Source organism: Struthio camelus, chromosome 2, assembly GCF_040807025.1.
Source record: "Struthio camelus isolate bStrCam1 chromosome 2, bStrCam1.hap1, whole genome shotgun sequence".
NCBI lineage: Eukaryota > Metazoa > Chordata > Aves > Struthioniformes > Struthionidae > Struthio > Struthio camelus.
In genome coordinates this window covers 137,873,209-137,900,272 of record NC_090943.1, presented here as the reverse complement: position 1 = coordinate 137,900,272, position 27,064 = coordinate 137,873,209, and the positions used below count along the sequence as shown (strand labels likewise).

The 27,064-nt window shown below is 39.6% G+C and overlaps 1 long non-coding RNA gene across 1 annotated transcript; it reads right to left on the bottom strand.

Moving 5' to 3' along the window:
* Positions 1-26,567, bottom strand: LOC104143198 (uncharacterized). The gene is made up of 4 exons (XR_693874.2): positions 26,428-26,567; positions 20,598-20,644; positions 1,074-1,173; positions 1-304 (listed from the first exon to the last, which is right to left on the bottom strand). It is a non-coding gene; the product is annotated as an uncharacterized lncRNA (long non-coding RNA).
* Positions 26,568-27,064: the final 497 nt, after the last annotated feature.

Genomic DNA, 27,064 nt, shown 5'->3' with positions numbered 1-27,064 from the left:
CACTTCAGATATTTCCTAGAGGAAGGTCAAAAATTCTTCTGCCTCTCAAAATGGAGGATTTTTGTCAAGTGGATTACATTTGCTGTACACACACAGACACACACAGTCAAGTCTGATGACTTCTTTCAATTTTTGTTTTAACATTTTGAATAAAAAAAGCCAACCTGACCAAGTCATAAACACTAACTTCATCCTAAAAGAACTCACCTTCCTTGTTTTTTCTACTAGGGAGAAAAATCCCAATTCCGTGCATAACTTAGCCACTCTGAATTCTTCACTAGGAAAGCCTGTTTTTCTCCGTTTGCTGTAGAGAAATATATTTAAAAGTTGAATTGACATTTGTTGTTGTTTTGCATTGATCTGTTTTTTAATTAAAACTGCCCAAGATTTCCAAAGAATTTTAAAAGGAAGCTTTTTCACCCAAAAACAAGTGCCGGGAAAAGATTTTTATTTTTCTACTGTTCTTCTATTGTCATCTGAAGAACAGTAGGAGAAAATAAGTGGCTTTCTCAGGCAACTTGAACCACAAAGAAGGACTTCCAGTATGTTAAAGCACCAACACAGACTGCACGCTAAAAGCCTCATCAATTATAGTTCAGTTTGCAAGTCTTTGCTAACGATAGCTATGATAGATCTAAAACACAGAGGAATTTTTGGTATCTAGAATGCTCAATCTGACTGAAGTGAGCGATGGAAACTAAATCTATTTGCTTGTCCAGTACTCTCCCCCAGAGGTTTCAGCTTGGGAAGAATCTTTGTTGGCCTATCCCTCCTAGAAAGCCATAAAAGCACCATAAAACACATCAATCTGTCCATCACCCCCCACTACATTTTGGCACGTACCCGAGTTTCAGAATTGCTTGGTGGGACAGATGGAGACAGCAATATTGGACAATTTTTCCTCCCAATGAAAATTAAAGATAATAGTAATAAAATAACAATCTTAATAATAATTCCATACAAAAAAGTTCTGAGAATATTGTTTGATTTGCCAGATTCAGTCCTTGAATATCAAAAATGCCAAAATTAAGATGATCTACCTAATGTCCAGGTAGACCTCCTGGGCACCATACCTATGTGTTTCATAACACAATCGAATTCTCCTCAGGATGCCTGCTTTACTTGGTGAAGGTCTGTTGTTGAAGGTCTGTGTGGGAAAAGCTTTATCTGTCTCTGAAAAAAGCAAAATAAGACACAAGTGTTCCTTAGGCAGTCTAAGTTCCAGACAGAGAGCTAAATTTCTCATGAAACAATACATTCAAGACAGAATAAACCAAATCCCCAATCCTGCAATTGGTTGCAATCCTACAAGTGATCCTACAAGTGATTCTAGGAAAAGGAGTAATAGGAAATAATTGGGGAGACAGAGCAGAGGCATTTCTCTATCCAAAATTTCACCTCACTTGCTTTGAATTAAAAATATGTGATTTTATCCTGCCAATATCCCTGTAAGCCTAAATAGAATGACAGTAATCAAAGATCAGAATTATATACAGATCACTATTGTTCTTATGAGTAATCAAACACCATCAGGAAAATCTGAGAAGAATAAAATCTAATTAAAAGAGTAAAAATAAATTCAGTTTAGGAAATACTTCAAAATAAATTCTTATTTTAGATACAAAAATGTTAGTGCTACAGATTTCATAAAAATAGTAAATTCACACATTAATACATAGGCAGCCAACATATTATTTGCAGAAAATGGGAAAGCACATTCGTAAAACCACTATATTTTAACTAACTAAGAACACTATTTGCATGACCATTACATTCGCATTCTAAAGATGATGTCTAAAAACTAGACACCTTTTTTTTTTGTAAGCTGTGCCTCTCACTGCACAGGAGCTTAAGTGGTAATTATGAATCTAAGGCTCTGCTGTGGAAGCAGTTTAACCCCAGATCTTTTTTACTGAAGTGGGACTGGTCGTACAGTTAACACATGAAAAGGAAACGGAAATGCAAGGGGTACAGAAAAAAATAGATGCAGGAAAATGAAACTAGTGACATCCAATCACATTTTCTTCTCATAAATTCATTATTTTTAAGATGCTATAGCTTCATTTCTGATATTTCAATTTTTTTAGTAAACAAAATATTTCCCCAGACATTAACTCTAAGTTGTGATTATGTGAGTTTTTTTATTATTATTTTGTGTTCCCTTTAATTATAATAATATGAAAATCAGGTATCTTTATAGTGTTTCTGGGCATCCAGTAATGAAGAAATACCATCTATAATTAAAACAGAATTATCCTATTCTGAGGTGCACAGTGAATTCCCATCATTTCCCCGAGCGTAAGTGTCTTTAAAAACATCCTTATGTAAACAGTAAAGCTAGCCAAGGATACAATTTCACTGGTATTTGGTCTAAGGAGGAGGTAATAAATCATCAGTAAATCTCCAAGGGCTTGTAGCATTTAAGTATTGGAATTCTGTGTATTTAAAGCTTTCAAAATTGTAACATAACTTTCTATTATAGCTTTATGAAATTCTCCTTTTTTAGACGGGTTTCCCTTCACCTTTCTTCAAGGAGGAGAAAGTAATAAGGCAACATGAAAGAAATGCACACAATAGTTTTAACCAACAGATCTTTACAACCATGGCGTTCAAGACAAACTGAAAAGAAGGAAACAAAAAACAAAGCAAAAATAAGGAACATCTTTCATTCCAGTCCAGCAGGATGCATCAAGACTGTGGGCTATACATTAATGTATACTAAGGGTAAAACCCTGCTATAGAAAGGGGCATCCCTGTGCGGAGAGAGCCCGCTCAGCATTTGCAGGACTTAAGTGTTTCATTTCTGGAGCACTTCTCTTCTGTGAGAAGGGACCCACAGGCAGCATCTGTCTCCAGTGGGGAGAGCTTCCCACCTGCAATTGCCCAACAGTGGCAGACTGGGGGAGAAAATAAAATATCTTAGGCAGTGAAACACCGAAGAAGGGATCTGACCTGTGCAACACACATAGGCTGCTGGCACGTGTTGCATCTGCTGGGATGGACCAGGCTGCCCACCTGGGTATTTGCTTCTGCTGCAAAGCTGCAGCTGTGCTCTGAGGCTGAGGCACTACCAGGATCAGTCCATTTGTCAATATGGAGCCAGCATTACCCCATTATATATGATACATCTCCAGCCTAGAGACATCCTTGGCTCTCCACTGTAGGCAGAGATGAAAGCTCAGGATACCTCAGGAAAATATTGTCAGAAGGAAATTTTCTTAGATCGTTACTAAAAGAACAAACGATCAGGAGAACAACCACAATGCTATACAACTGCAGGCCCAGAGAAGACATAGAGCCAAGAACCCAAAAGTGACCAAGAGTCACTTGCCTGTACTGTGAACTGCTGAAGACATTACCCTAAATCCATGTAGGATTAATCTATGCACCCATTTGCTCCCTTCCAGATCAACCAGACAGTTATCAGCACAAGCAAGTATATGACTCTCTGGTCTCATTTTGTTTATTTTCCCCTAACTTGAGGAATCTCAAAATGGTACAGTTGCAGAGAGGATCAAAACAGCATTACCTCAGTCAGTACAGCAAATTGAAAACAAAATATCCACAGTCAGCCCTTGTCCTGCCCCAAAAGCCCAAGGAAACAGTTTTAGGCACAGCTGACAGGCTAACCCACAAGCCTATTTGTTATTCAAGGATAAGTAACCTCTCTTCCTCTGAGTTTGACCATGATTTGCAGGTTGAACTTTAGAAGCCTTTAGGGGCAAGTATTGATTAAACTATTCTATTTTACACGCATACACTCACAAACGGTTTGGTTGACATTTTCTGACCCAACTGAAAAAAAAGTTCAAAAGTTTGACCAGTCCAGCTTTCTCTGCAAATTAAAAACTTAGCAGTCTTTCATTACCTTTAAACAATCTGTCTCATCAGGATTAACACCGTACTGATGACGTTTTAGGAGCGACTTCCTTGGTGGGTTTAAACACTTATTTGGATGGGTGGAAAAAGGCTGTTTTTTTTTTTTTTTTTTGAGAGACATTTTGATATAGGAGAGCTGCCTTTACAGTCTGGTAAACCAGAGACACAACAAGGACTTTAATTTAAGCTTTCAAAGCCTCTGCACAATTTTGAGATATAAAAGATCATGCCCTTTTTTCTGCAGATTCATTTTAGAGGAATGAATTTTTTTGCTGCCAGGACAGAGGGTCTCAAAGGGAGAAACTAGAGCTTTATTCATCGATTACCTCATTGTCCAGACATGACTCAGAGAATTTAGAAACAAGCCTACCTCTTTATCTTCTTATTTTTGATCCTTGTAAAAGTGATTCTATAGAGAACATGGACTATGCTGCTCTGTTAAGACAACCACACGGCCAATCGTGGAAGCTCTGTTTGCTACAAGGTTGTGATGACTCTTGCTTTTTAAGTCACAAAATTGAAGATAGAGACTCATCTGGAGATCTGAACACAACCTGCTTTTCAGCCATTCTCCCACATCTTCGTTTTTCACCAACACTAAAATAGTTACAAAAGAAAGGGTCTGTGATGATGCTGTCACTGAGGCAGAAGAGCCTCTGTCACCAAGATGTCCATTAGGGTAGGAAACAACAGTCACAAGGTAAGATAGAAGTACTGCAGACAATGAACATATAAATGTACAAAATCTCACCTACTTTAAATTAAACACAAGTATTCATCACCAAAAAAAAATTGATTAGGGTGAGAGGACATGAGACATGCCACAGCAGGCTGAGGACAGGAGAGTTTGTTGGAATTTTTTGATATTGTGTCAGAGTGCTAGGAAGGTGGATGAACTGGGAAGGGGGTAAAGTTTCTGAGCACAGACAGAGGAATCCAGGGTAGAAATGGCTTTCCAGAAACCACTATTTAACACCTAAGCTCAAGTGGCACCTTTCTATTTCAATTCACCTTTCTCATCAGCCATATCCTAGAGCTGCTTAGCATAGCAGTCTCGGTGGCAGTGAACAAGGGCTTGCTTACCTAGGAAAGCCATTGTTAAGAAAAGGAAAAAAATTCAAGGGTGAACTGAAAGTGTGTTAAGTAATCAGTACCCAGCCCCTGCCCGGCCAATGCCAGCACTCTGGTTTCACACGCAAATGGCACCTTTTTTCACTTTAGTTGAACACAGATAACTTTGAAAAGGTTATTGAAGAGTAACTACTGTAGACCATTGCCATGTGGTCACATCCTTCAATAATAAGCTGCTGCTGTCTTACAGGAGGAAATCCTGAAACGATGTACAGCCCAGCACACCTGCCAAAGTTTCCTCCATCCAACTGTCATAGAGAAGAACATGTAAAAGGCGTGCCCAGCATCAGTATTCCTCAGTTTTCTTGAAACTGAAGAACCACCGGATTGCTCTAACAATAATTCAGATGCCATCCTGTGCTCTGATGGTATGGTGGTTTTCACTTACAACTAGGGAAAATTAAGATGAATTTAGAATGTTCATTCATTACCTGATGTCATTATGCTCTTTCCTTCTTCCATACTCCTCCCCACACTTGTGCACCTGCTTGGGAATGTCAGGGTGATTTTTTTTAACAGTTTTCTAGTCTTTTCTCAGGACTTCTTCCTGAAGTCTCCCAGACCACAAGTGACTCTCAGGCTATAAGGATATCATATCATATCATAAGCGTTTTAAAATTCACTTAAGCCAAAAGGGAACTGGGCCTGAACAAAAAGTCCTAATCTTAGGCTACCAACTCCTGACATAATATAGACAGAAATAGATTGTAACTGTTTTGGCAGAAGGTTTTACACCTTCTTTCTGAAGTTTATGCAAAGCTTAGCAGTATACATGCCACAATAAAATACCCTCATTCTCCTCAAAAAGGAGGAGAACTCTCCTCCCAGAGTGCTTTTGATGCTTACTAAGAGGTCCATAGATGAAAGAAAGCTTTTGGCAACAAACAGCACGAGAGAAGTAGATCAAAAAATTGAACCAAACATTTACCACTGAAATGAAGAAATCTGACTTCTCTGCCTGAAAATGAATTTCTTATGATTTGTTATGCTTTTGAAAAGTTACCAGTGCTTTAGCTTTGCAGAGGATAACCTTGTTCCATGCTCTTTTTTTTTTCAGTTTTACCTTGAAAGGCAACTGAAACGTTTCCTCTCAGTACTGTAATGCTTGTTAAAATTTCGTGGTCAAATGTTTGATCAATTTTCTGAAGAAAGGAGAACAAACTGAGAAATGCAAGGAGCTGACAATTCATGGTGCTCTAAGAACATATTTTTGTTTTCGTGGCAAGAAAAATTCAGGGATTTCATGCAACAGAGTTAGTACCGCTAGACCAGAGATCGGATCATTTTGATACCAGAAATATGTTCATTTGCAGAAGCCAGACTGTCCTAAGAAAGCTTCCCAATTAGACACATACTCTGATGTTTGGCTCCCATCACATGGGCCTTGCATATTCTTGAGCTTTTCTTGGCCATGACACACTTGCTAGGCGTAAGCTCTTGAGGAGAGGGATTAGCCATACAGAAAGAGAAGTTAAGGCACAATATTGAATGTTTCATCAAGTTCTGAGCATCCCAGCATAATCCTATTCAGAACCTCAGAAGGGAACTTAGGACAGTAGTAGAGCAGCCAGTAGAGCAAGGTCAGCAAAATGAAACATTCTGGATTCCTCGATCACCATCTTCCCATTTAATCTTCTCACAAAGGAATAAAAGGGTTCATCGGCTGCAAGAGGAAAAACACTGTTCACAGTAAGATGCAGATTCAATGTGCCTTTTCTGTCTGCTTGAGTCTGCTTGCATTTGCTCCCACTTGACAGTGAATTCAGAAGCCATCTGCTCACAGATAATAAATTAATAAAGATTTTGTTATCCTTTCCAGCTTTTCTGAGTGATTATAGAACTTGTAATTAATCTCAGTTGCATTCTAAATCTACAAAAGTACCAAATGTACCAAAGTATTTACCAAAATATTTGATGGAACTTCTTCCAGACATAAATACCTGTTGACATCTCCTGCAAAATAAACACTGGGCATCTGCAGTAGTTACCCCTAATACATCTACATGAAAAACTCCGTATAACAGCCTTCAATGTAACACAGTTCATGCGAGGAAATGAAGACACTAAAGAGAAGTCGTAATAAGAAACTCAACCAGAGAGGGAAAAGCAGTAATCCTCAAAATGACACAGGAGATGGAAGCAGCGAGCCATAGAGAAGAGGTAGAAATTAATTTCTGAAATTTCTAACTTTCCCCATAAAGGATAAATGAATTATACCTTCGTTTTCATCACATTCCAGAGGTACTTACCGCTCATCTAATACTTAATTTAAAAGAGACGTGGTGCAAAACTAGAGCAGGCGACTAACAAGCTGAACATCCATGGGGGTCCTTGTGGCTCCTCTCTGGCAGCTGTTCACTTGGATTCTGCACCTTGAGCAGAGATCACCTCCTTGTTCTTTATTCTTATGGTGTCTAATGGAGGAGTTGGGATCTGGCTCATTACTTGGACTGGACTTTTTGGTAGTCTGACAGAGCTCCAAAGTACTTATTGTGCAATGGCACAACAAGTAATTCTGGTTTTGGGAGGCTTGTGGTAAGCTACTGAGTGAGCACCGGTGCAGCAAGAGCTCCTTATCCCACATAGGAGCTTTTTAACATTTTATTTGTTAAGATTAAAGATTTAAATTTCTGAAATGGGTAGAACTGGAGAAGATCACCTAGGTAAACAAGAACGGCTACTAAAATTTCATCAGTCTAATAACTCAGAGATTTAAGCTTCTTAAAAAAAAAAAAGATTTAAGCTTCTTTTTAACTTTTCTAAAATCTATATCTCAGGTAAATTTCAAATAAAATGAGTTTTTCAAAAAAAAAAAAAAGCTTGAAAGAACTAGCTTTCTAAAGCTTGTAAATATAGGTAGTATTGATGGAGATGATAGCTCTGAGCCTTGTCTCAGCTAGTCTTGCCTTAGCCATATCAAATGGGCTGGTTAGAGAACTTCCTTTCCAGTGAAACTGATCAAAATTAATCAGCACATAGAGCTATTCCATAACATTTTTAAACAAATGTCTTCTGTTTTGCAATAAGCTTACCAGAAGCTCATAATACACTTACTGGAAGAAGCAAGGATAGTACAGCAGTGGAGACCCTAACTTATTGTTTCAGGAGGAGAATATTTTCCTCACCTCTTATTTGTGATGTAGTTAGGATGATAAGATCTAGGCCTCAACCTCTTTGAATGCCCTTATGAAACTGATTGATCCTGAACACTTTCAGGTAGCCTCTTCCACACTTGAAAGTGAAATCTTGTTTTCCAGAGAAATGATAAGTGTGTCTGTGGTAGGTTTTCCCTGTGGACAGATACTGCTTGTCCTTGTGTGCTTGGATGCTTTCTGTCACCTCTGAAAGATCTCAGTACCTTTAGTCAATTTACTTTAAGACATGCCTCTTGGTGGGTGTGACTCCAGGCACAGTAGGTTAGGTAAGGGAAGGGAAAGTCTCATGGGACCAAATGGGTAGCAAGATTGATTTCAAAAATCCTAACCAAGACTTTAGCACACAGGTTAAAACCTTTGTTGCACAGGTAGGAAAAGAATTAAGCATAGAGCCAGATGTGAGCTCAGCTGGGAGATGACAATTTGCAGCTGGAGGGAGGGGTTCAGATGCCACCTTGCCAGTTGTTACCTGCCCAACTGCAAGTCTCTGCACAAGCCTCTGTCAGTCCGGCCACGCCATCCTGAGAAAGGGATCAATGCTCATCCCAAAGGTCTGGCTCTCCTCATGACCCTAGGCTCTCCTCATGACCCAAGGGCTAGGCAAAGGGGATCCCAAAGCTCAGCCCCAGAGTGTGTCAGTGGCAGGGTAGCATGCACACATATGTATGTAGAACAGGCATCACCTAAGCTGAAATCTTACAGCTGCAAGACCAAGAAAATTTTGCCAGATCTACAGATTCTCTCAACTCTTTTGTCATGCATGTGGGTGGTTTGTAACAGTCATACTGTAAACCTTCCTTATGCAGCTCATCCCACTAATACTAATGAACCTATCTGCATGAGTAAGAAGTAGGTTCATGTGGAAAGCTTGTAGGCTAGAGTCTTTGGGTTTCTAGAAGCCATAGAGACACAGGCAAGTCAGGCATTTTTTTCCCAGCTTGAGAAGCAGAAGAGAGCAAATTTGCAACAGCCGGACTGAACAGTCAGCAGGTGACACCCAGCAAGATTTTCCTGAAGGATAAAATTCCCCGATTCATATCTATCCCAATGCCAAAATACAAAACATTTCTACCTTGTACTAGAAGATAAAACTGGCACTTCTCTTGTGAAAAAGCACACAGAAAATCTAGCATCCAGTCTTGGCGGAAAAAATTTAAAAGATGTTTACACCTTTGTTCTGCTCCAGAATTAATTCTCAGAAGGGAATATCTTTACCAGGGAAACCTTGCAAGAATACTGAAGAGATTGCATGCAGTTACTTTGGGGCAATATCTCACTCCTCCAGAAAATAGCTCTTTTTGCTGCAGTTTCTCACTGCCAGAGTTCTGTCATTGCCTTTAACAGAGTAGAATTTCATCTGCTATTTCATTCTGTATGCTTGAATTAAGCAAAACAAAAAATTCAAAATATCTTTTTGTAGCTGTTTGGAGAGAAGCAATTACATGGGATATGTAAGAGAGCTACTCCTGTTCTATTAGCAGGATCGCTAAAGGCTACCTTCCCTCAAACATCACATATTCACAAGTTCAAAATCTTTTAATCCTGCTCCACTCCATCCCCAACCACTGTTCAGTCCCCGTAACACAGATAAACTCTAGGTTGTCCGTTGACAAGTGGCTCCACTGCTGCAGGACCTACACAGAGCCTCTGCAATATCAGCAAGACTGGGCAGGAGGCACTCAAGAAAATTGACTCAGAAGATGACAGGTCTGTAATTTGTTCCTATGATGTCCTTTGTGAAGAGGCATTATGCTGTCAGAACAACAATTTCACTTCTTTGGACCAACTAAATGTGGCCTTTGGAGGAGGGGAAAAAAGAAGGTTGGTAGCACCCTGACAGAATAGCACCTATGATTTACATAATGTGCATCTCATCTGTGAAAGCTAGTCATTAAAGACTCCAGTGAAGACAACTTACACAGGTGAGCTACACACTTGATTTAATTTCACATTTATCTACTTCATAAATTGTGACAAAACAGCTACTTTGTAATTGATGCATTTATATCTGCACTTGAAAGGAGGTTTACTGCATTGTGATATACAGAAGGTTAGTAAAATTTCCTTTCTGAAGATATATCTGTGTTTCTATTTGTAATTAGGATGTTTCTCACTAAAAGCCATGCACAGCATGCTTCTTTGGGGAAAAGTTTCAAAAATGAACTTGAAAAATGAACTAGTTTGACTCAAGCCAAGTACCATCCAAATGCAATAATTCAAATTGCATTAGAAGTCAAGATAACTACTCAGTGTAACTAACTAATGAAAATTTACTTACCAGACCTATATTCAGCCAAAGGTATGTTAAAAAAAGAATCAAGGAATTGTTAAAGCATCATTAGTATGACAGGGTAAAAAAAAAAAAAAACACCAACAAACCAACTAAGCAAACAGACAACTAGAAATAGAAGAATCCAGGCAGGGACATTTTACCATTACTATCCTCACCTTGCACAAGCTATGGCTCCTGGTGGATGCCATTCCCCAGGCTCAGGACCACGATGGGGAATGAAGTCAATCCAGAATAAGAGGTAGCAGTTTGGTATCATTTCATTGCTCTGCATTTGTTTTTAAAAGAAGGAATGGCTTTCTTAAACTTTTTATTTTATTTTTACCTTAAATTTTGTCTGGAGTTGAGAGTGGTTTCGGCAGGGCTAATGGCCTTTGGGCATCTCACCCATAAACAACTCTCCAAGGTGTTATCATGATGTTAGGAGTTGCCAAGGGATCACCTGGAGCCCCTCACCTCGTCATACTAGCAATGGAAGGGGTATTCACTGAGAGAGTGCCAGTCAAAGCTTTTTTGCCAAAGATCTGTTAGCAGGGGAGAGGACCGTATTATGGCATTGCACTTGGAAATATGACAAAGACATTTTAAAAATGCATTTTGGAAATGGCGTTTACTTTTTTTCCTGTTTTTTTTTTTTTTTTTTTTTTTTTAGGAAAGGGTATGCAATTTATGCCATGGAGGTTATGGGTATCAATAAAAATGTCTTTGGTGAAATACATCAAGTTGTTTGTCTAACAGCCTCGAACAGGGTGAATAGAGAGCAAGAGGGGAAGGAATTTATCTTGTGCTAATCTATCAGTAGGGAGAGATTATTACAATTAATTATTATAACATAGCTATTTAACAAGGTACAATGTCCCAGAGTGCAGCTGGAAATTTCCCATCAGAAATCTTTTTGACTGTAGAAACCAAAAGGTGCAATAGCAAACACTTGATTTAATATCAGGAATTCACTAGGATGGGAATGAATATTTGAATAAGCCACACTTATTTTAAGAAGTCAAATTTATCGCTTTTACACCTCAGAATAAAAATTACCAGAACTGATATAACTCATGTCAAAGATCATCCTGCTGATAACAGCTGAAAAATGGGTGCATTCTGCAGTACAGGTCTTAGCTGTCTGTGCTGAGACTTTTAGACTCTAGTAATTGCTCCAAAGCATCAGTTCTACCAACATATGCAGGCAAATGGCGAGAATAGTTTTAGGATGTAGGTTCGTACTCTCTTTAAGGATAGTCTGGATGAGACAGGCCTGGAAAACAGGCTGTTTCTGTGAAATTCCTATGAAATATCATATTAGCCAGCTTTCAATAATTTAACAGAACTTAAGTCCAAGAGCGATGGCAAAAATTGGTTGAGTGTGACATTTCTGAAGAACTAAAACAACATGTCTTCAGAAAAAAACTGTACACTTGAGAAAAAAACAGCAAACAAGGAAAAGCTTGACCAGACTTACTGCTACTACAGTGCTAACACGCAAGTGTAAAACAGTGATTTGTGGAACACACCCTGCATCTAGCTGCTTTCATGGCTGTCCAGCAATACAGTACATACACAGTAAAAGCTTCCTGCTATATACTCATAATGATCTCCCACTCTTCTTGAGACCCCAATAAAGGTAGTAGGCCTCTGAAAAAACTCTTAACATCCACTCTGTGGAAAATGCAAGAGTTTTAGACTACCACAGAGCTCATTGCGCTCTTCTTCAGGGTAAAATTGATGGGTTTTTTCTCCACTTTAAGAGTTTCAAATGCTCACAGCTACTTATTCTGTATGTATTACTAAATCATTCCTGTCTCTTCACTTTCCAAACCTAGAATGGATCCTGCTGATCTGCATTACCATTTGAAAGAAACCCAGCTGCATATTTCTCCTTTAAAACGTGCTCTTCATGTCACAGTCCTGTCCATACGTCATCTGTACGGAAAAAATAGGTCTGAATATTGGACAATCTCTTTGGTAAAAACTGATGCAAAGAAATCATCTCAGATGACTGATGTCACTTTTTCTGTAGTCGTACCATTTTCCAGCAGGCTTACTGCGTGCGAGTCACTACAGGATGGATATCTGGTCATTTTTATTCATCTCTGGCTTCATGCTACTCAAATTTTCTCTTTGTTCTCCTTTTGGCATTCCAACTTGCCCACTCTTAACACTCCTTGATTGTAGCAGGTTGATCTCACTGTATTTGGCAAGATACTTGCTGAGATCACATAACTTCTACCTGCATGAGTAGACTATTTAATCATAGTTTTAAAAATCTTTGTCTCTCCTTCCCTTCTTGTTTCGTTCAGGGACTGATGTGCTGATGCTGTAATGACAGCTGCTTCACTCAAGCTTATTTCCCTCAACGACTCTTCTCTAATGAAACAGTTCAGAATCAGCATGCTTGTTTTGGTGTGATCCCTCATAAGGTTGCTAAACTTATCTGTATTTTTAAAATTATAATGTCATAGTTATATTGAAGTTCATAATCAACCGCAAGTGTGCCTATTTATAACTGGCAGAGTTTTTAGTTCCTGATTTCTACTGCAGTAAATGCACATACAATTTATGAAAAGATCTTTCTCTTGCACTGATCTTCCTTTCTATTTTGTCAATAGCACAAAAATCACTCAAAAATACATAAAACAGATCTCAGTTGTTGCATGGTAAAGCAGGACTTCATCAGTCCAGTGTTCCCAACTGCCTTTCACTTCTAAAACCATCCATTTCTCACTTTTCCCCAACACATGAACATCTATACAATGGCACAGACCAATCCTAAACTCTGTGCTAGCAATTTTTTAAGAAATATTTCTAAGACTGACTGACATACATACTCTCAAAAGAAAAATATTTTCTAATGAGTTTTCTAGATAGGCAGCCAAAATAACAGCCAGACTTCAAGCAGAACAGTATGTTAAAAAGGGGGAAAACAAATCATAATGAGAACTTCTGGCTGGTTACCACAGACAGCTGTGTAGCTCTCTGATCTTTTACCATTGATTAACTAACTGCAAAAGAACAGCAAAATTACTTTGCATTTCTGATGCAGATGTTTTAGCTAGTGAGGGAAAAAATATTAATTTTTTTTCTTCAGTTTGGAATAAAGATCCAGAAAGTCATTGAGCTATGCTTTCTTCAGCTCAGAACCCCAGAATGCTGTTTAGAATTGCATTTTAGATTCTGTTTCTTACTCTATAAATATATTGTCTTTGTAATATTTCATGAAAGCCAAAAATAATCCAGAACATACAGAACTATTACTGGAATATTCAGATATGACATCGTTGCAATATTCATTATTCTCATCTCAATTTTGAAGTCATTAAAGGCAGATGCTATTTGATGTCAAATAAAACATCTTGCGTTTTCTAAATTAAAGTGTATCTATCTACATTGTCTTAAAACGTTTCTAGGAGGAAAATGATCCTCTCCCAATAGCCTTTTTATTGAGACATTCCCCTGGGAAGTGGCAAACTTAAGTTCACATATTCATTGCAGTGAGCAGGACAGTTCCAGAAGAAGAGATTGAGACAGGTTCATCTCAGAGTATTCAAGAGCTCTGTGGCTAGGACGTTTCCCTAGGATGTAGAACATCTGAGATCAGTTCCTTGCTCGAAATCAAACAGAGTGGAAAAAGATTTCCTTCTATCCTAACGAGCACCTTACCCATTGCATTTGGGGATCTAATGGGCATATACTTACTGTGCCAGAAAGTATGTTCTAGGATTGCTTTTTATAAGGGGAAAATAATATTCACTTTACACCAGATCGGGCTCCAAAAGTAAGGTAAACCTGGTGTAGCAACTATACTAGCTTTCACTTAGCTGAGATCTGTCCAAGAGGCATAATGCAAACACAGTAACAGTGTCTAAATGGTGGCTATTGGCTGCGACTATTATAGTTAGTCCACACGACTTTTCTTGGGCTTAGGCATTATTCATCAATGAGGTGAAGGTATGAAAAAAAGAGTTAACGCTGTCTCTCATTTTAATCATTGACCTTCTTCACTGAAATGTAAATTCCTGACTTACTAGGCTCCAGATTATGAATAAAGTACATCCAACATGGCAGCATGGGAAGGCATCCTACCTGGAGACAACACATAAGATTAATGGCACTAAAAATAGACATATTGCATCAGGACAGACAGTTATTCGCATTTACAATGGCACAGGCAAAGGTTGCACTATTCAGAGATGTTTTAGATTTCCTACAAGCCTTTTACTAGGTGACGCTAATTAAATAATAGCACAAGCAACCTGAAGAATCTTCAGCTGTAAGAGGAAGTCCAAAACTTCCTCTCAGTTCTGTGAGGAATAACTCTGTATGGCTTCCCCAGTAATTCCTGTAGACAGCAAAATAACATAATGAGTACAGTCAAAGCCTGGCAAACCAGCTGTCTGAGCTCTGCTTAGCAGGGAGCTACTGCGTGAGTTGTGCTCCTGCCGCCTTGACTGCTTTTCCACTTCCTAGAAAGATCCTTTGAGGTAAGACATCTCGCCTGTGCAGCACATTAGAACATGTTAGAAGAAACTTTGGGGCTGTAGGCAATGCTGGGGTAGCAATTGTTACAACAGTGGCCTGGAAATTCTCCAGTGCATTGCCTGAAAATTTCTATTCCAAAACTTTGCTAGCAGCAATACGTCAATGCTCACACCATTTGTCATCAATAAAGAATTTGCAGCTCCACACTGCAGAGCAGATTTCCTTGCTTTCTCTGTAAAAGAATGACCAAGGTCCTGATGATAAGAGCATTAATCAGGGCTATGAAAAATGCAGTTTACATACCTGATCTAAAAGAAGCCCTGAAATCAGAAGACAAACATCCCAGGTAACCTCTGGATTACTGGCTTCATCTTCTTCCTAACAAGGGAAAGGCTTCATACTTATGAAAAATAGGAATATATTCCTGTCCTAAAAAGTAAAGATAAACTATTTACACAACGGTAAAAGCAATTAATGGAGTGGAATCGGGGGGATGGTGAGAAGGATAGTTAGAACATATCGAATATTTCAAGGACACTGTAAAAATATAACCTAAAACGTGCATTCAAAATGCCTGTTTAGGTAAATATATTAAGAAAATTATGGATGTACTTGCCAACTTGAACACCTGGCTTTAGGTACATTTCAGAATAACCTTAAAATTAGCCCAAGTGGTTTCAGTGCCTAAGTGCCCCTGATTTCTAAAGAAATTGGCGTTTCTAATGCCTAAGGTGTTAAAGAAGAATATCATTTAGATCCATAAAAATCCTAGGTAGGCCTTTTGAAAATGTGACCAATTTATTGCAACTAAAATATATGTGATTAAGCAATTGTGCTCTTGGACTTTGCTTATCCCAAAGTTGTTGCAACATGGAGGGAATATATAGTCATGTTTCTATACAATACATAGGCATTACTGTTTCTTCTGTTGACAAAATAATGTTCGTTTTGACAGAAACTGCTGGAAAACTTGTGAATACCCTAATCTTGCTGCCTACCCATTTCTCTGCTAAAAACTTTGATAAGTCTGACAACATAATCAGCTTTGAGAACTCTGAGATGTTTTTAAAGCTCACCAAAACCCTTTCACTTCTGTTTATCCTGTAGATAGCTAGCATAGATAACTATTTATCCTTCTTCCCAGCAGTGTGAGAGGTGTGCTCTGTCTCCCTGTCGTTCACGTAACTTTGGAGAGGGATTGCTAAACAGGCAGACGGACAAGCTATCCAAGGAAGGGCTGATCTCAAGCCTTTCTCCTCTCTGCCCCTGCCCCTGGGACCATCGGCAACTGAGCCATGACCACGTCAAGGCTCCCAGCCCATGGTGACACAGACCAAGACCTCAATGAGCCGCTAGGGCCCAGGAACCCGTGGAGATGTAAAGCACAGCAAACTCAACTCCAGCAGCGCTGACGCGCAATACTGGGTGCCTCTTCCTCAAACGGAGGGATAGGTCATGGGGATGAGTGGCTGTGGGTATAGAAATAGGCTGAAGACAGCAGTACACATCCAGCCTGTCTCAGTCTACCCTGGTAAAAGTGCCCTAGATCCTCTTTAAGGCATCATGTCAAGGACGCAAATTGCCATCAGCGCTAATCAGTGTTGTGGCACGTGTGTATACATCTCCTGAGAACTAAGGACAGACCACAGCCTTCACAAAAGTCCTCATTGCCTGCTGTCAAGATCGTCCTCCAATAACATTATTTCCTGTTTTTCCTTTTTCCCCATGTAATCCCCCCTCCTTTCCCAAGTTAGCTCTTGCTCATGAATAAAACACTACAAGAAGCCCTTAGTTTTCTAAAGTGTCCTCTGCTTCCTGCCTAAATGAGCTGCTTTGGTTTCAGCCACCACAGCTGCTGTTTGCACTATTCAGCCATTCAGGATTGTTCAGCTCAGCAAAATCCACTCTGAAAAAGATGGCAAGAGCTGCCTTGCTTATTTGACAAATGTGAGCTAATGTTTAAAAGGAGAGCTGGCTCCTCTGCCCTTGAGAAAACTAGTTATACACTCTCAGCAACTCTCTAATGACATTAACAACTCTTACCAGTACTTATTTGAATGGAAATATTCTATCTATCTTCTGTATTATACCTCCTCCCATATTTTTACAACAAATTGAATTAAAATGTCCATTTGTTAGTCTGTGATTGTGCTACTTGACTACTGGTCATTCAAAGACTCAAGGCTCTGCGGTGCACAGCACCCATGTTTTCTGTTCCTTTATGACAGGCATAAGGAAAGCTGCAAATCTGCAGCCAAGCACTCTTGATCTCATTTTCTGATGACCTCCCCCTTCACTACCAGAAAACCATGGCAGCACAAGTTGTGCAGAACTGGGGGGAAAAGGTATTCAGCACCACTCATTTTGCTGCCACATCAGACACAAGAGCTATCATCAATCAACAAGGCGCTCTTTAGCTCTACTTGTAAAATTTTGATGTAGAACTGTCTCGGGCACTCACATTCGCTTTACATAACTTTAAATTATTTCATAATGCTATTTTGGGTTTTTTTGAGCTATAAGGGACATTCATAGCAACTGGAGGGTCTCACTCAGCAGCAGAAATGAATGAAAATGCAGAGAAAACACAGGCAAAACACACATATTGATATTCTGTTGTTCCTCGTGCTTCAGTTACAGAAGTACTAATCCCAATAGTAGGATGTTGCCCAGATTGTTGCACTCTTGTCAAGTTAATGATTTTAGCATGATTTTTGTTTCTAAGTAGATTAGAGAATAAAAATATTTGACTGGAAATGAGAATAAAATATTTTCAATTTCTTTGTATTTGAAGCATATAAGTATATTGACAGAACTGTCCAGATTTTGCAGCTGTCTACTAAAAAATATATTCAGTTCTGCCTTTCACAAACATGCCTAAAAATTACAAGTCATATCATTCTTTACCCATGATCTATATCACCAGATTGTGCAAAATATTCTTTCAGGAGTTAAGGAGGTACTCAGATTTAAATGCGTCATTTCATCGTTTCTCTGTTTTCAGAGAATGAAAACATACTGATGAACGAACAGCCTCACAGCTGTGGAAACAAATGCTGCTTTTCTCCCCGACTGCCTTCACTAGCATCCTCACAGATGACTTAAGCATCATCTTTCCCAAATTACTGGAACACTCTGCATGTGCGGCCATATGCATATTGATGTTCTGTTGTTATCAGACGCTTACATTGCACAGCTTCTAATTACAGAATTGGACACAAACTAGACGATAGTCTGTCAAATTAATAAATTGTAACTCAGTCATTTCTGGCACCACAAAGCCCTATTGTATTTAATTTTTAACTGATTTTGTTTTACAGTATAAGGATGTTAATGACTTCCTTATAAAAACAAAAAGTAATATTACTCCAGAAAAAGGCTTATGGATGGATGTTTATGACATATTTAGGGGCTAATATAGAGTCAGCTGCTTCTTTTAGGCATAGCTCATGCATGTTTCTTTTCATACTCTGCCTGCTCCAAATAGAAATAGCTAAAACAAAACAATAGGAGGTAAATGACTAAATGCCTTGGAAGATACAGACCCAGGTCCTTAATTACAATCAGTTTGGTCAAGGTCCATAAGGTGCTGAGCATCTCCTGTAATGGCAGTGAAGGAGCAGTGGAAGACATCCAGCACCTTGAAACCCTGCTGGATAGTTTTCTCTAAACTCAGAGCAGCAACCGGAATAACCTCTGCTGACAGTGAATGATCATATACCACTGCAGGTCCGGTTTTTCCTTATGAGAAATAAAAAGTTAATGCTTTTCACATCCTAACCTACATGGAACTGTGCAATTTTTGCCCTCTTTTTTTTCAATGTAAACTTATGCAAATTACAAGAATCCTCTCCCCTCTGAGTGTAGGAAAGATTAGATTTTTAATTGCATCAGCTACAGTGGAAAATAATAAGCTCCTTTTATTAAGCTAAGTTTTAAATTAAGCACCATGAATGAAATAATTACAACATCACCTCTGTTTTGTGTTAGGAGATAGAGGAAGGGAGAAGAAAAAAAAAATCAATGTGATATAATAGGCACAGGATGGATGGATGAATTGGTCTTAAAGTTAATGAGCTAGGAGTTGGCAGTCATTAAATACAAAACAAATAACCCCCTCTGTTTCTGATGTGATGACGGATGGATCCGTGACCTGAGCTCTAAGGACAATTGAACTCCGGTGCCCAGAAGCGATTGCAAGCCTGCAGCCCTAAGTGCTTTTCAGGCCCCGACACGGAAAGGCTCAGCGCCTTTCCAGCCTTCTAAGATCTGCCTCCGAGCGTAAGCAACAGACGGCTTTGAAAGTCTCCAGTCCTCTCAGGCTTGGTATCTGCGCCTTGGAGTAGCAATACGTTCAGGACAATTAGCTCTCCAATGTTATGTTATTACTGTATCGGTTTTCCAGTTTGGGTGTGTAATTCTTTATCTATCTTCTTCATCTCTGAACGCAGAGTAGAATAGAGCGTATCCAGAATCCTCAGTGTCAAATTTCATGTAATTCTACTGGTTTACTGATTTATAAATAGAAGTGTGCTTAGAACTGTATGAATATTCATATCAACAAATAGTTGAAAGCTAGGGAAAAGGGAAATTGGGATGGGACTTAAGCTTTTAAATACATTAACTGTAGCCAAATGACAAGATACAACTGTAAACAGAATCACCTCAATATGACATAAAATCGTTCATTTCCAAAGCATGCCTGGCTGCTTATCTGATTTCTTCAGAGACTCACATCAGTCCCACAGCCACAGCGTTTGCTGCAGCATTCAGCCACTTGTAGAACTGTGCTCCCAGCCCTCATCTTTCACTGAACCCCCAACGTACTCACGCCAGATACTCCTGGAACCCCACGGGCAGACAAAATATCACTAAAAGCCCTGAGACTTTCCTAAAACAAGATCATTACCATTTTTCTGATTTTTTTTTCCTCTAATCACCTGTGATAGATAGGTAGAAGATGTAAGCATGATTTTTACCTTCTAGTGATAAAAAATTGGATTTTTCTCTAGATATTTCTGTTGCAGCATAGTCCATCTCTTGCAGTATCCCATGTTAAAAAAAAAACAGTTCAAAAAATATATATATGCAATGTGTGTTTTGCTTCAGTGACTGTGACCTTTTAAAAATATTCAAGCTGGTGTTCAATTTAATTACATTTCAATAGCAAATACATTTTAATGCGCAGAGGACCATTCTCAAAGTTCACGAAACCGTTTGCATAGATGAAAGAAGGAGCTGAAAGACTGTAATAGAAAAAAATAGCTGTAGGTTCTTCTTAAATATAAGAAAAATTTGAAACCAGCAAGTTTGCACATATGTAATCTGATAACACAGGCTTCTGATCACCCCCAGCTCCAAACCAGCGTCCCATAGTACCCAGGCTCAAAGCTCATGCTAATCAGCAGGAAACCCTCCACTAGTTCGGGGGGTTTAAATCGAATCCTTTGCATTTCTGTCGTTACACATTTTCCTGTGACGTTTTCCTCTTGCAGAGCAGAATCTGAGCTTTTATGGAAAGGACAGACACTTCCCAAGAAGACACCAGAATACAGGAGAGATTATGCGATCACCATATCCCAGCTCCTGCCCTGCTTCATAATCGTGCTGTAGTTCACTAGTGTTTGGACAATTCACAGTCAAAAAAGGAAGTGGAAGGTACTTACTGGACTTGCTACGAGTTGAACAGAGAAGGCTTCAGTGATTTATCTACCTGCAAGTGAACATCATGAGATTTAATGAAACTTATTTTCTGTGTTTATGGATCCAAAAAAAATAAAAATTCTGGTTTCTGAGAATGCATTTATCCTTCCGAAGCTTATTTAAATCATCTGAGTTAATTTCATGGTGTAGACCCAGTTGCTTGTTGTCATTTCGTAATCTAAATTGTACATTCTGGCTTGTCTCCTGTTAGTAACAAAACTGATTATCAAGGGCCTGAAAGTGAGAAAAAAATAACAAATACCAATAAAAGTTTTCAAAGAGTTTTTCAGTTTTATATTTTTCAAAATTTCAGGACCTGTAAAAATTGCCATGAGCCACTGAAGCTTGTTTAAATACTTGGATGTAGCATGACCTCACAGGCAGGTCACTGTTATTTCTGCCAAAATGTCTGCTCTTGTTCTGTCTGTGCCTTATAGGTCTTTTGGTCACTTCTACTATTGCTATGCAGACTTTGACTTTTAGGCTTTTAGACTAATCTATGGTTTAATTCAATTGCCTGAATATCAGCATTGAGTAACACCTGAGCTGCCTTGGAGGATCCCATACATCTGCACGAGCTGCCTGGCATGACTGGGGCACTCCAGGGCATCTCAAGTTGTGCTTGACACCCATGTTGAGGTATCTAAATTATATCCACTGCGTTAAAGGCCTTCCCACTTGCTTTCTCTGGTGCAGCCATGTGTGAGTAAGGTGTCTCCCCATCACCTGTCCCTTGTTTGCTAAAGGAGTGCTGCTCTGTCCCCTCTAAGAAAGATCCCCTGTTGACAACCCCAGCCTGCAGACTGGCACTGGTAGCTCAGCTGGAAACATACGCTGATCCCTGCGCTGGGAATTAGCCAGCTCCCAGCCTTGTCTTGGGTAGCAGGTGCTCAAATAAAAATATCCAAAACACTTCTTTACTGGGACATATCATCTCCAAGGAGGTATCCAGATGGGGGAAGAAAAAAAAATTGGCTACCAAAGCCAAGGTCTGAGCTTGCCATTATTATCAGAAAGAACTGTTTAAAAAATAGAAGCAGCAAATGATGATTTTGACAATGACATCTCATTGGACATAAGCCCAGGCAGCGGTTTGCGCTAGGGGCTGAGTAGCACCTCCTTCTGCAGGCGCTGCCATTCATACACTCCCATAGCAGGAACTAGGAGGTCACGCAGCTTCAGCCCACCTGCCGCCGCCACCTTGCAAAGTCGGACCATGGAGATAACAAGGTGAAAAAGGGCAGCTCTTGGAGGGCAAATCTTCTCTGCCCCTTGGGGTCAGGATGGGCATCCTGTCCCCTGGCAGTGGTCCCAGCACAGCTCCTCGCCCCACAGGAAAGGGGTCATGGACCTGAGCCCCCACTGTGTGCCTGGGACCAACATTGGGGGCAGAGGGGCCATGGGCCAGGTGAGGGATTTCTCCCTCCCTGCAGGAAGCTCCAAGTTTACATGTTTGTTCTCTTTCAGACAGCAAACTCCTCATAGCTAGAGCCAGACAAGAGAGGGTTTCCTTGCAGGCATCAATATTTTTAAGCCTGTTACAGCCAGCTGGCGTACATGTATTCACTGAATAAGTACTCTATTAAGGTCTTTTTTCCCTAATTCTCAGTTCATCATTACCCTTTTGTAAAGCCCATAGATGAGTCTATTAAGATAGAGTGCTGTAGAAAAGCACGCACTCAGCATGAAAAGCATTTTTTCTAACTTAGTTCCCCACCCCACCCCCGCCAACATCCCTCACCTGTTGAGGGGCTATTGCTGACATAACAAATGATTTCTGTTCAGTGAAGCTGTACTGAAGGCAAAGCTCCCAGCTGAAGCCATCAGCTTCCTCTTTAGACAAAAAAATCTGTGCTTGCAGGATGGTTACAGGATGTAAAGCTTAAAGTTTGCTCTTTTTTTTTTTTTTGACTTATGGCCAAGGCCATAAGCCCTCAAATCCCATTACCCCACATCTCCCTGCAGTTCAAGCACGGGTAGGACAAGGCAGTTTGCTAAGCAGCATGTGGTATACCAACACAGGACATATCAGTGCCTTGAGTGCCAGAGGGCTACTTCTGCATCTTAGGTGCTGTCAACATTGACACTAGTTTAGATAGCTCAAGGTCTCCTCCTAGAGGGAATAATTCCCTTCTAGGGTTTGGGTCTGTCATCAGCAGCACCTTCAATACGAGAAAAAGAGTGACTAAGATAACTGCCTCCACTAAGTATTGTCAGTTTTGGACTTCATTTTCTCGTTCGTCAAAAATAAACCAAATATTTAATTGAAAGATCATGAGACTCCTTACATTTATCTAGGCTTTTGAGAGAAAAAGCTGGTTTGGGTTGGTGTTTTTTTTTTTTTTTAGGCCGAGTGGCATGATACTGATTTAATCTCTCCAGTTGGGCCATTGCTGTTTTTACGGATGTTGTTGATCTTTTTCTGCTGTTGCATTATTTAAACATTCTGTCACAGACAGAGGCACTCAGGCTAAATAATTAAAAAACTTCTAAAACAAAAACCCTTTAAAACACCACTAGAGAATGGAAAAGTTTTATCATGACTGCATTGGATTTAACCTCTATAGAGGTTATCCTTACGGATACTCTGTTTTTGCATGAAGACATAAGGATTTACGTATACCGAGTGAACTTCAGGAAAAAATACTGATGAAATATTCGCAAGTGTTGTGGAAATTATTCACTGAAGCTTTTGAAAATACAGAGTTCTGTTTCCTTTTGACAATATTTTGGAAAATTCAGAAGTCACAACATAGCACAGAAGGACTATGAGACACAAAGAATCCAACTCATCTGGTGTTCCTTTACCCTGCTCTTTAGGAGAAGAGAAAAATAGTTCAAGACCACTCTTCATCATACAGGGGAGAAGAGTGTTTTCCTGCATTTTTGTGCATGAAACCATGAGTATTCTTTACTGGGTATGGATTGGAACTTCTGGTATCTCTCAGGACCTAAAAAGAGCAATGAATGAGCATAATTTTTCTGGAAAACCTGTGTATCGATCTTCACAACGATTGACTCAATGACCAATGCAGCTTTTTTTTTTTTTTTTACTTACTCTATGAATATTTCATAGCTTAAAAAAAAAAATCTTGACTTTTTGCTTTTATTTGCAAAATGGCAAGAGCAAGTGTGCAATTGCTGATAGATGAAAGGTAAAACAGCAGATTAAAGCCTTGGAAAACTGGCCTGAATGGCTATAGCGTTTCTTCTACATGGAATAACTTTGTCTCAATGCCATACTTTATTCTGTCATGTCGAGGCTACCTAGCAGCATCTGTCCTGGATAGAGTCGTAGTAGCACCTACACAGAAACGGCTCCAGAATGGAAGCTGAAGGTCTCAATTTACAGAGCACTAATAACTGAACAAAAACTAAACAGACAATTTCTTCACACAAGAAGCAGTTAAGCTGCGGGACTCTGACATACGATGTGACAAGCTTGAGCTGTGTTCAAAAGGGCCTTGGACAAGTCAAACCTGAGGACTACTAGAGAAAGATTCTGGTATAAACAGAAATAAAACTCCATAGGTTCCCAAAGTCTCCAAACTGTACTGGATGCCAGGAATTATCAAGATTATCCTGCCCTTATACTGGTCCGGTCTATCTGGGGCTACCTACTGATGGAGATCCATTCCTGCACCAAATGAACTTTCAGTTTCTGCAAGGACAGCCCTTCTAATGTTCTCGGGCACTACTTCCCTGTGCTGGTACTCTAACCATATAGCAATGTATTAAGAAGGCTACTCTGATATAGCAAGAGTGTGGTGGGAATAAACGGAGTCACTAAGGGAGTGCTAAATTTACAGTTTAGTTTTTACATCATAACTTATCCAAGCAGACAAGTCCTACAACAGATCAAACTTCTCTGACAAAATGCTTTGTTTCCAGGAAAACACAAAATGAAATAGAACATCTTGCAACATGTTTCTCCTAGCAGCAGGAGCCCGTAGATAAAGAATGTCCCAGATTATTTACACCACAATCATCTTCCCACAGCTATTTCTCCAGACTATTGGCTGGAACTATCCACATAGCTATTCAGTGCTTTGATAGTAAGTTACAAATATTTATTGATTTAGCTTTCCAATAGACTCAAGTGTTCAACCTGATATCTAGCATGACAGTACATATCCCCTCTTAAGTCATGCCAGAAAAGTAAAGGATTTCTGCCAAACTACTTTATTGTTATTCTCTTTCCCCAGTGGCTATCAATGCCACAGAGATCAGCATGCAGGCCTTCTGCAAAGGGATTGATTTTACCCTTTAGTCTGCGACACGTGTGGCTGGATTGGCTGGTACTTTCCTGCTTTTGCCCCAGGGCAGTTCTAAGAACGGAGCACTTCTTCATCCTAGTCCATTTAAATATTTATACCCAACACTCTTCCTGCAAACTGACTGCTTACACGCTTTTATATGACAGAAGCAACCATTAAAGGGACAGGTACAAACTAGCACTGTCACCAAACAATTTCCCATACAGTTCGTCTTGTTAACCCTCTAGCTGTGTGCCTGCTTTGTTTGATGCCAAAAGTCATCATAGCAAGAGACTGTCAGAGCTAGCTTCATAAACACTCTTTGCACTTGGAAAAAGTCAGACTTAAAGAAGAGATCTCAATGGTTATATTTCTTTTCCCTATTTACAGGTCCAAGATGAACAGACATCATGAAAACTTCCTTTGAAATGATTAAACATTCACTGATATGATTTCATTACGTTAATATAGTCATTACACTGCAGTAGATATTCTCCACATGCAGTTAGATCTGCTTCATATGTGTACAATGATTTAAATCTGATAGCTTATATTCCCTGAAATTGTGCTCGTGTAAGTTTAACACAAGGCTCATCAACTGTATGTGTCACAGGGTTAAGATTTTCAAAAGATCCCAAACAGCCAGTAAATAAATTGGCTGAATAAATTGCTGTCCTTTTAAGTTCAATTCACCATACACAGGATTTGGGTGCTGCTACTCACACAGAAAGACCCTGAGAATAGTTTACTTGCTACCCACCCACTAAACAAAAGAATCGTGATCCAGTTGTTACAGCATTTATTCACCCTTACAAAGGATTACCACTGATGCATTACTGAACAGAGAAAGCTGAAATCTCTTTAAACCTCAATTTTTCTTTTTTTTTAATTTCAGTTTTACTAATATATGTTTGAAGTAATTGGCAGCTACTCAGTCACAAACATACCTTTCATAGCTTTAAAAGCCCACAAGTCTTGTTATGTTGAACTCCCTCCTACCACAGTTATGATGAGCAGCCCAGCAGGCATTTGCTAAACCTCTCCTTTGAAGTCCTGATGTCTTTGAAGTCCTGATGCCATAGATGTTTCTTCTGACCTGACCTCATGAATGAGACTATATGCTTTTCGTTCTCTCTCATTTGCACATAATTTAGAGTCCATGGAAAGCAGGAAAATGAGAAATTATGTACCCGCAAATTTAAAAAACATTGCGTTAGATTGTTCTCCTCGCTGTGACACCAGTTCCCAGCTGCTTCTCCTTGTTCAGGGTGTTCTGGGGGCCTTTGAGCCTAGCTTCCTGGCTGGGAAAAGCCAATGCCTATGTATGCTCTAAGGGAACCTTATTTTATCTCCACAGAGAAATTAATCCAGAGCAACAGGAAGGCACAAATAGCAGACAAGTAATTTGTTTGTCACTGCTTTGCCTCCAGGAATCTACTTTGCTTTGAGAGAAAACATTTTTCCGCTCCCCTCCACCACTGCTTTGCCACAGCTTCTCTCCAGATAACAGCTAAAAAGTACATCCTCAAGTACTCACAGCGTTGGATACAGAAGCAAAAGATGACATGAATAGTTGATGTGGCGTGAAACAACATGTTGCAGCTTCATGCAGGCTGTGTGCCTAACATCCAGCCTGCACACACAGCTGTGTCAGGTGCACCCTCTCGGAGAGGCACCGAAACCTCTCATCCCAGTTTTATAAGCCATTGCTCAAACTGGTGGGCATGTGCTCTGCAAATATTTTTATTACCTTTATTATCAGTTCAAGGTCATCAAGTCCATATCCAGACATTTGCAGCAGGCTCACTCTTGGCCAAGGCTCAAGGTTGAAAGCACTTCCACACTATCAGCCACTGCTTTCCGTGCTTGCACAGTAAGAGTTTATACTATAAAAAGGATATCTCTGCAGGATTTTTGCCACAGCAATACAAATGGTTACAGATTTCCAGAATCTTTCTCCTTTTCTAGTGTTCTTCCATATTCTTGGATTTTTGAACCACATCTTTATCGTTAAAATCCTTTACGTTGGCTTTTCATTGAATTAGTTTTATATCAATAACATAGTTTTGTTGGCATCGATCCACTTTAGTCTCCACGTCTCATGCAGTGGTAGGTTGCAGCTAACTCCTACATATCAAGAACACACAAGCCTTTCATATATAGCAGACACAGTT